General features: G+C 38.3%; 1 long non-coding RNA gene across 1 annotated transcript; it reads left to right on the top strand.

The window, feature by feature from the left end:
• The first annotated feature begins 1044 nt into the window (after positions 1-1044).
• On the top strand, positions 1045-6997 carry LOC311244693. The gene is made up of 3 exons (XR_014620714.1): positions 1045-1198; positions 5291-5380; positions 6942-6997. It is a non-coding gene; the product is annotated as an uncharacterized lncRNA (long non-coding RNA).
• Positions 6998-7705: the final 708 nt, after the last annotated feature.

The raw sequence follows: 7705 nt of genomic DNA, 5'->3' as shown, positions 1-7705 counted from the left end.
AACAATGTCAGGCAGTCACTCAGTTACGTACAGTACATTCACTATTGTAGGCTGGCCCTACAATCACAATCTTATAAAAATAAAAACACTGGAGATATCTGTTGCATGTGAAGTAAAAAGCCATTTAGATCTACAGTATAAACACCATGTAGATCTACAATATACATGTCTTTATCAGACCTACTGTAAGATACATAAGGAATCATAAAATAACAAACAATACTGTAGCCGGTCATAATGCATACAGTTCATTGCACAGAATCTATATACAACTCAATCATTTTCCCGCTCCGTCCGTCACATAGCGGCTGAATCAGAGGGCACGTGAAAGGACATTTATAATGAGTCAACGTCGACAGCAAATGGTCCATATATCCAGTTAGTGGTACCAGTTATATCCTCGGTGTAACTGCCTCTCTTGCAATGATGACGCAACCCGTCTTTGATCTTTACTGATTGGCTTTATTTCCGTTCGAAGAGAACATCTTTATTCCGAACCGTAAAACTGTGAAAACATACATGAAATACAATAAATCACTGATCAAACCATAACAACATACATACATATTATCTCTGCTTGTATAGGCGTGGCACCGGTCTTTGCAAGGTTGGTTGTATAACTCACTGAACTTGACCTACAAGCACATTACGGACCCAAACGTACCTTGTTGACTGCATGCAATATGAGAGGAAAGTTAAAGATGGTCGTGGAGGAGTGAAGGAACGAACCTTATAGTGTCTCTCTATTTATACCCTATGGTCTGCTACGACATCACAATGTTCCAGAACGTTCTAGCCTGTTCTAACGGGTTCTACTATGACATCACCGCTATGACATCACAATGTTCCAGAACGTTCTAGCCTGTTCTAACCGGTTCTACTATGACATCACACTGCAGCTAACTGGAATTACACTATGACTATGCAGTTACACTCGGTATTCCACAAACATGTACCGGCAGGCCTGCCGAGCATCACAGCACACACCTCAGTCTGCCTGAAGAAATATATTGTATACACACACAGGAGAGAGAAAGAGACACACACAGACAGACGTCCACAGTCCTGTGTATTATTGTTGAGTACTTTTGACACAGCAGAGGACATTTTACTATGCGAAGATGCCCAAACTCCTGTTTTCTAGCATACAGAGCTATGAGCTGAAGGATCTGATTGATGACGTGAAACGACCCAGAAGGTGAGGGTCGACAGAGGCTCTGTGCCTGAAATTAGATTAGATTGTACTTTATTATCATTATATTTTTCGGACAATGTCCTTCTTCAGTGCTAGCCATACCACTGAAGAAGGACATTGTCCGAAACATGTCTGCTTTTGATACAAGCTGCCATTAAAAAACATTGAACCTGTGAGTGCTGGTCCGGCTACCCTGCTTTGATATACTGAACTTTATGGGATTACAGCACCCAGTGTGAGAACTTGTGAGCGTGGTCTAACTTGACTATATTATCATTATATTTGCAATGCATACAACAAGATTTGGGACTCAAACTTTAAGGTGCAGTAGTGGAATATAAAATCACACAGGTAATAAAAGAGAAACATAATAAAATACTATACAGAAACATAAAATACTATACAAGAAACATAAAATACTATACAGAAACATAAAATACTATACAAGAAACATAAAATACTATGCAAGAACTATAAAATACTATAAAGAAACATAATATACTATACAATAAACAATGTTACAATACAATATTCAAAATAACAACAATATACAAAATAACAATCACAGTGTCAGACGGTAGTGGGTGGGTATTGCACTGTGTATATTGCACTTGGGGGGTAGGTTGTTGCACAGTGTGGGAATGTGAATGTGAAATGATGATGATAATGATTACATTGATACATGTATGATAACCCAGAACATGCGTATTTACCTTCTTTGAACAGCTTTGTTCTACTATTGCACCAGTACATATCAAGGTTCATCACACAGATTGACTTGCAAATTATATCAAAATGAGATTGTGATATTTAGGACATCCATGTGATATTCATGACATGCATGACATGACATACGTATTCACTATGTAGTACACCATGTATACTCTTATCGATAGTATATTTGTATTTATATATACGTATATTTATTTATTTAAACTTTACTTTATATATTTTTTTCAATGGTGTACATATGACATAAACAGGATTACAAAACACACATAAAGTCGATTGAAAACACACAACAAATCAATCACCAACATGCGGTCAAATATAAATACAGCTCATATGCGATTAGCACATCGCAGAAAGCAATTACAGGTACTGTATGAGTCGCCATAGGGCATCTATTAATTACGAATCTAAGCCATCCAAAAGAAACAAGCATACTCGTTTTAGGTCACGTAGGATATTCCATGATTACGCTGCATCGATAAAAAAAGCAGTCATTCCTAGATTCGTTCTAGCACGGGGAACTTGAAGAACTAGGCAATCACTGGAACATGTTAAGCGTGGGCCAGTGTTCCATAGATGAGTCATAAGGTGGTCGTTTACAGAGTAGGGTTTATAAATATACAGATACCAATGAGTACTGCTCCTGTTAGACAGAGAAGCCCAACCAATCTTATCATAAAGAATACAGTGGTGAGTGCTGTAGCTATCACCAGTAATAAACCTCAGGGCTGAGTGGTAAACAGGGTCTAAGGGCCTGAGTGTGGATGCATCGGCATTCGACATGTCTGTATATTGTATTTGTATTTGTATTTATTTATGAACACAGAGTTAAACAAAAGTCAAAGAAAATATATAATAACCATATTGTGAAGGAGAAGTTAGAAGCCTATAGAGGCTTATCGAGAACTTCCCCTGTTAAAATCAAAACATACAAAAATATAAATATTCTTTTTAAAATACCAGTAATACATTCAAAAGATATGTGTTAACACAAACATACACACAGTACATACATGCATATACTGTATACTGCATACATAATAATACATAACCACCCAACCACCTGCCTACAAACCTACCCACCCACATAACCAAATGCATACCTACATGTATGACCTATTTATCTATCTACTACTTTTGGATATGAGCATTTTTTTGTAGATATTCCATCGCCATAGTCCAAAATTGCCAGGAAAGTTGATTCAGCAATCCTTTTTCTACAGATCAAAGGGAAACTGGCTTTGTTTCTATACAAAAACACAATATTTTGTCACAATTTGCTAACAAGATTCCCAAAAATGTTAATCAGATTCCAAGATATTTGTATTCTGTGACCCTTTCAATATTTGAACCATTCACAGTAGAGATTGCCATAGTCTTATGTTTTCGAGAAGACCATTAATTAAGTTTAATTTAAAACAAGTTTGAGATAAATTCGAGATTTTTTCGAAGGCGTTAAATGAAAGCTGCAGGTTCTCCATGGCTAGTTGAACTGAGTCTATACAACACACGATTGTGTCGTCCGCACATAGATGGGCCTGACAACCTTTCAATGAGGAGACAATATCATTTATATAAGAGGACTGGGCCTAAGATTTAACCGTGCAGAACACGCTTTGTTATCTGTACAAACTCTGATTTGATATTTCCGGATGTCACGCACTTACGTCGTTCAAACAAATACCCCTGAAATCAGACGCAAGCCGTTCTGTTCTACCTATACCAATATAGTTTTTTTGGTATTTATTTTGTAAGAGCAAATAATGACGACATAATGATAAATGCCTTTGATAGAGCCACAAATGCTTATTATCATCTAACACAGATAACATTTAATTTGTAACAGCTGAAAACTGAGTGAGTTGTGAGACAAGACATGAGTTGACTGTTTATCAAGGACTCCGGGTTTTTGTCTGCCATTCTATTATTATTATTATTATTATTATTATTATTATTATTATTATTATTATTATTATTATTATTATTATTATTATTATTATTATTATTATTATTATTATTATTATTATTATTATTATTATTATTATTAACACTTTCTGCGCCAGACCCGAGTATAGTCGGGTTTTGGCAGTTTTTTCTTTTATTCGATATTTCCATTCATTATCCATCCAGGGAGCCTGGTGTTATCATAGGGAATGAGTCTGAGATCCCAAAAGTGCAATACCGGCCGCATCCTACCAGGCGGCGGTATTGAGCACCCTTTGAAACTCTGTGTCTTGGGCTGTGCGTCGATTATATTGGTCCGGGTGGACATTTCCATGTCAGGCAAGGGGAGCGGTTGTCCCGATCGGCTTGAGGAGCGTCAAATGCTCCAGATGGATGATGTATGGTGGATTATGTTGGCGACACCAATACTGGGACTCGCGATCAGATAATTGGAACATTCTTTTTGGGACACATCCTAGTCAAGGTAAGGGCTATATGATATCAATCTTGTATTGATCAAAGCATGCCTTCATTGCGATCCGAGCGTATGTGTGTAACGCACCATACCATACCATAACATATTCCGTTGGTGACGATCAAAGCATAAAAAAACGATTTGATTTTTTAATTGTAGCATGTGTAGGAATGGAACGCCAATGCATTTAGTATAATATACGTTGGGGGCTATTACCAGCCTGCCATGAATTACCCTAGACCGCTCTAAAACCATACTTATATTCACCACAGTATAAAACGGGAATGTATGGATGACATTTTTTTCTTCTTTTTCACATAATATTATTGAACGATAGATACTCAATGTCAAATGGGCAATAGAATTGTATCCATAGCTATAATATAGTTATAGCCCGGCAAACACTGCCACGTATTCCTATACTTTAGCACGCTGACCTTTTAACCACACAGTACACAGCACTCTCTGGCGCTGAAAGTGTTAATATGTTCTACTCTATTATTATTTAATTTATTTCCTGCATGTACCTCCCCTCCCCCATGCTGCTGCTATGACCCTCAATGGGATTAATAAAGGAACACTTGACTTGACTTAACTTGACTTGATTTGATTTGACTTGGCATGTACTGTACGTCTAAGCTCTATATTACAAAACAACAACTTTTGAAAATTGATCAAAAACAAATCACAAATGACAGCTGGAAATGTGTATTAAGCTGTTTGTTTGTTTGTTTCAGTTTTCTCGTGTGTGTGTGTGTGTGTGTGTGTGTGTGTGTGTGTGTGTGTGTGTGTGTGTGTGTGTGTGTGTGTGTGTGTGTGTGTGTGTGTGTGTGTGTGTGTGTGTGTGTGTGTGTGTGTGTGTGTGTGTGTGTGTGTGTGTGTGTGTGTTGTAATGAAGCATCCGAATTAAAACACATTCTCTTTTTTATTTATTTTATTTACAGGTTCGATGGAAGGCGCAGGAAGCAGAAGAAGGATGTCCAGTGTATCCTGCTACAGGAAATTAAGGATGACAATTCCCCCTCAAAGCTCAAGTACATATCAAAGAGGAATATATCGATTACTTTCCCCTCAGCAATACATCTTTTTCCCACTGTGAGCGGTGGGATCTGACCCCAGACCAGCCAGGCTATTTCCAACGGAAAATCACTGGGGGTTCATGGGCCACACAGAATACTTGAATGTATATAGTATAATAGTTATATAATATCTATTACAGTATTATAATACATTAGATATATTACTACATGGAATAAACTAATCTTTCACTTTAATGGTGTGACTGACATCAATTCCACACAGCAGTCAGTCCATACTAAACAAAAGGAAAGCTATGGTTACTTACAAAACTTTGATACAGAAGTGCAAACGGTTACAGCCAATCACAGCACATGTGCTTTTAAAAGACCTACCAGGCCAGGTTTGCAGGCGCCCTCTTGTGGGCCATATTAAAAAAAAGGGCCGTATCGCTAGTTAGACCCGGTCTAGAGACAAGGGTCACTACACAGCCCCTCTTAGTTAAATAGCCTTTATTTAACAGGTAGGCCTCAATTCACGGCAAGCCATGCCGGTCACGAATACGTGTCTCAACAACAGGGAGTCAGTCAGACATCTGGATCCAATGATCGGCTCAAACACTCGAAGCACCTGGAGTCTGTGCTGAACTCTGGGAATCTGTTTTTAGCTTCTGTGTACGTTTGAACATCGTACAACCAACTCTAAAACTCAATACTTTAGTATTAGTAGTATTTAGTATTAGTGGTTTTAATTGATTGTACAAACTCTATTATGAATTGCAATTATTGTATATTTATTGTATGTATCATGTATTTATCATGTATGTATGCTCAAGGGCTTGCCCTCTATGAATTTCCGAGGTGAAATAAAGGTTGAATGAATTGTAGGCCGGCCCTCCCCCGCAACGTGATCCAGAATTGGTGTAAAAAGTACCCAGAAAGCCTCCTTAAGTGAAAGTATGGGTACCGTCTCAAAATCGTACTCAAGTAAAAGTCAGAGTATCTGGCTAAAAACACACTTGAGTAAAAGTCCAAAAGTTTCTACTTTTAAATGTACTTAAGTACTAAAAAGTTAAAGTTAAAACTTTTTTCTGACTGTCTATTCTTCTGATAGCAGGTGTTTAATCAAAGATCCCTACTTTCTAGTCTTGCACAAGGACCAATCAGCATGGGTATGGGCGGGTTCATTTTCCATTGATGGGGATTTGATTGGGCTGTTTTTAAATAAAGCGCGGCCGCAGGATTAATAACCTTAACGTTAGTTCGGCCAGAGAAACAAATATACGAATTAAAATGGTTGGACCTGCAAGATTTGTACTGTGTACTTTGTAGGTCTGCATTTTAAATGTAAGGAGAATAAATGTTTTTTTTTCTGTGAAATGTAATTGAGTAAAAGTACAAGTATACAAACCTAATAATACTCAAGTAAAGTACACATCCCCAAAAACAGTACTAACGTTTTGTAACAAAGTACATTTACTCAAGTACTTTACACCCCTGCCCACAGGGCAGGGCAGAGATTAAACTCATGTTTGATGTTAATCGTTAAAATGAATCGTTCATTCTGTCTCCATTACAGATCACAGGAGGGCAATACGATCCAGCGTGCTCTGGAAACCATATTAAAGGATAAAAGTAAGACCGTCGTCCGCTTGCTTTGAGGGGAAACGTAGCAGTCGTTAGGGAACAGGCCAAACGCTTGTGTTTCTCTCCACAACTTGTCACCGTTGTTAACATAGTTAGAATTCCTCAATTAAAGGTGACCTATGTCGTTTTGGGAAAGGAATCTGAAACTCAGAGAAGTGAAGAAGATGAACGCTTTCACTGCCACACGACAAAGGGTTAACCCTTTCACTACCACACTACAGAAGGTTAACCCTTTCACTACAACACTACAGAATGTTAACCCTTTCACTACCTGTTAGGGTTTGTAACCGACCTCAAACGCAACGGCACAGAGAGAGTTGTTCAGAGTTAGCCAAGGCAAGGGCGTATTTATTTTCAGAGTTACAAGATGGAATGAAGTTAAGCAACCGAACAAACGGGGAATCTGGCATGTGAAGGTTGTTGCGGCTCTGCAGATACTCCCAGTAGGTGGTGGTGAGGAATTGGCTTGTGACGTCTGAAGCGGCTCTGCAGATCCTCCCAGCTTTCACTCCCGGTGGAAACGGAGAGAGAGAGAAATCTGAGTTAGCCCAGCGCACAACAGAAACAGAGAGGTGACTGATCCAGTATATATCCAAGTGACTTGATCTTCGGTGTACCACACACAGTTAGCAGAGTCCAGAGAAAAAACAATACGGTAATCCAAAGTGTAAATCCAACACAAAAAATAGGTGAGAA

The sequence above is a fragment of the Notolepis coatsorum genome, assembly GCF_963971535.1.
Source record: "Notolepis coatsorum genome assembly, chromosome: 18".
Lineage (NCBI taxonomy): Eukaryota > Metazoa > Chordata > Actinopteri > Aulopiformes > Paralepididae > Notolepis > Notolepis coatsorum.
Note: the sequence above shows the minus strand (reverse complement) of the source record. Positions and strands in the feature narration are given on the sequence as shown.